We start from the raw sequence: 3,387 nt of genomic DNA, 5'->3' as shown, positions 1-3,387 counted from the left end.
CTCAAAAAAATAATAATAAAAATGAGAATTGGATTTTTGTCCCTTTTCCCCCCATTGCTACATTCCCAGAATCAACAACAGTGTCTGGCACACTGTGTGTGTATGTGTATGTATATGTGTGTGTGTGTGTGCGTGTATTTTTTTTTTTTTTGAGACAGAATCTCACTCTGTCACCCAGGCTGGAGTGCAGTAGTGCAATCTCAGCTCACTGCAGCCTACACCTCCTGCATTCAAGTGATTCTCTCACCTCAGCCTCTGGAGTAGCTGCAACTACAGGTGCACACCACCATGCCCAGCTAATTTTTATATTTTCAGTAGAGACAGGGTTTCACCATGTTGGCCAGGCTGGTCTCAAACTCATGACCTCAAGTGATCTGCCCGCCTCAGCCTCCCAAAATACTGGGATTACAGGTGTGAGCCAGCGCACTCAGCCCCTTAATAAATATGTATTGAGGCCGGGCGCGGTGGCTCAAGCCTGTAATCCCAGCACTTTGGGAGGCCGAGACGGGCGGATCACGAGGTCAGGAGATCGAGACCATCCTGGCTAACATGGTGAAACCCCGTCTCTACTAAAAAATACAAAAAACTAGCCGGGCGACATGGCGGGCGCCTGTAGTCCCAGCTGCTTGGGAGGCTGAGGCAGGAGAATGGCGTAAACCCAGGAGGCGGAGCTTGCAGTGAGCTGAGACCCGGCCACTGCACTCCAGCCTGGGCGGCAGAGCGAGACTCCGTCTCAAAAAAAAAAATAAATAAATAAATAAATAAATAAATATGTATTGAATGAAATAATAATGATTTTTTAATTGTATTTTGAAAATCTTTTCTCTATAGTTATTCGCTGATCCTCATGATGGACAGAACAGATATCTGTATATCCCAATATTCAGAAGGGTCCCTGTGATGGTTAATGCTGAGTGTCAACTTGACTGGATTGAAGGATGCAAAGTATTGTTCCTGGGTGTGTCTGTGAGGGTGTGGCCAAAGGAGATTCACATTTGAGTCAGTGGACTGGGAAAGGCAGAGCCACCCTCAATCTGGTGGGCACCATCTGATCTGCCGCCAGAGAATATAAAGCAGGCAGAAAAACGTGAAAAGGTGAGACTGGCCTAGCTTCCCAGACTACATCTTTCTCCTGTGCTGGATGCTTCTTGCCCTCATCGGACTCCAAGTTCTTCAGTTTTGAGACTCGGACTGACTCTCCTTGCTCCTCAAGCTTGAGGACAGCCTATTGTGGGACCTTGTGATTGTGTCAGTTAATTCTTAATTAAGTCATATATATATATGGCAGTGATATATATATAGGATATATACAGGATATAGTCATAAATCAGATATATATATCCTATACATCCGATTTATGTATATATGTATATATATCCTATTTATATGTATATATCCTATATATTTATATATATCCTATTAGTTCGGTTCCTCTAGGGAAACCTGACCAATACAGTCCCCAATAAACACAAGATAAAACTGAGTTCAGGCTGGGCGCAGTGGCTCATGCCTGTAATCCCAGCACTCTAGGAGGCCGAGGCGGGCAGATCATGAGATCAGGAGATCCAGACCAGCCTGGGTAACACAGTGAAATCCCGTCTCTACTAAAAAATACAAAAAATCGCCGGGCGCGGTGGCTCAAGCCTGTAATCCCAGCACTTTGGGAGGCCGAGACGGGCGGATCACAAGGTCAGGAGATCAAGACCATCCTGGCTAACACGGTAAAACCCCATCTCTACTAAAAAAATACAAAAAACTAGCCGGGCGAGGTGGCAGGCGCCTGTAGTCCCAGCCACTCGGGAGGCTGAGGCAGGAGAATGGCGTAAACCCGGGAGGCGGAGCTTGCAGTGAGCTGAGGTCCAGCCACTGAACTCCAGCCTGGGTGACAGAGCGAGACTCCGTCTCAAAAAAAAAAAAAAAAAAAAAATCAACCAGGCGTAGTGGCGGGCACCTGTAGCCCCAGCTACTCAGGAGGCTGAGACAGGAGAATGGAGTGAATCCGGGAGGCAGAGCTTGCAGTGAGCCAAGATTGTGCCACTGCACTCCAGCACTCCAACCTGGGTGACAGAGCAAGACTCCGTCTCAAAAAAAAAAAAAAAAGAAAAAACTGAATTCAGAGAGATTAGGTAGCTTGCCAGGTTAGGTGTTACAAACTCTCTTCATGAAATTCTTCTCTCCCAGCTGATAGGATGAAAGTGATGAGAACGAACACAGGCAGAAGAACGCAGATATAAATGCAAAATAAACAACCATAATAAATAAAATAACTTGATAGGGATAAGAAATCCTAGTATTTATCACTAGAGGAGGAGATTGGAGGCTCAAAGATTCCAGGGGACACACAAATTCCTCTCTCTCTCAAACTCAACTTTAGTTATAATTCAAGCAGTCCTCACTTGCCAGTTGAGTGCTAACAAAGATCTCCCCCTTGGCTGGGTGCGGCGGCTTACTCCTTAATCCCAGCACTTTGGGAGGCCAAGGCAGGTGGATCACCTGAGGTCAGGAGTTCAAGACCAGCCTGGGCAACAAGGTGAAACAACATCTCTACTAAAAGTACAAAAATTAGCCAGGCGTGGTGGTGGGTGCCTGTAATCCCAGATACTTAGGAGGCTGAGGCAGGAGAATTGCTTGAATCCAGGAGGCGGAGGCTGCAGTAAGCTGAGATGGTGTCACTGAGCTCCAGCCTGGGCAACAGAGTGAGGTTCCATCTCCAAAATAAATAAATAAAATAATTAAATAAAAATAGCTCCCTCTTATTCCATGTCATTAAGTGCTAAGGGCTTTGTGCATGTTATTTCATTTAATTTTAGCATATTTCCCCTGGACTACTGCAATAGCTTTCCTTAGTGCCCTTCCAATCTGTTTTCCCCACTACCGTTCAACTGATCTTTTAAAACTCCCAAATCTGACTGGCTGCTGTGGCTCACGTCTTAATCCCAGCACTGTGGGAGGCCTAGGTGGGGGGGATCACCTGAGGTCAGGAGTTCAAGACTAGCCTGGCCAACACGGTGAAACCCCGTCTCTACAACAATACAAAAAACTTAGGCAGACATGATGGTGGGTGCCTGTAATCCCAGCTACTCGGGAGGCTGAGGCACAAGAATCGCTTGAACCCAGGAGGCGGAGGTTGCAGTGAGCTGAGATCACACCACTGCACTCCAGCCTAGGCGACAGAGCAAGAATCCATCTCCAAAAATAAATAAATAAATAACTCAAATCTGATCACTTTGCATCCCTGATTAAAATCTCTGAATGCTTCCCCACTGTGCTCTTGCCAGGGTTTGTAACATCCTGCTGGGCCTAGTCCCCACTTACCCCCTTCATTCACTGTACTCAATACATATTTACTGAGGGTCTACTGTACGTCAGACACTATTTGGGGCACCG

This window comes from Trachypithecus francoisi, unplaced genomic scaffold (assembly GCF_009764315.1).
Source record: "Trachypithecus francoisi isolate TF-2019V2 unplaced genomic scaffold, Tfra_2.0 Lachesis_group10, whole genome shotgun sequence".
NCBI lineage: Eukaryota > Metazoa > Chordata > Mammalia > Primates > Cercopithecidae > Trachypithecus > Trachypithecus francoisi.
This window is presented reverse-complemented; position numbering follows the sequence as displayed.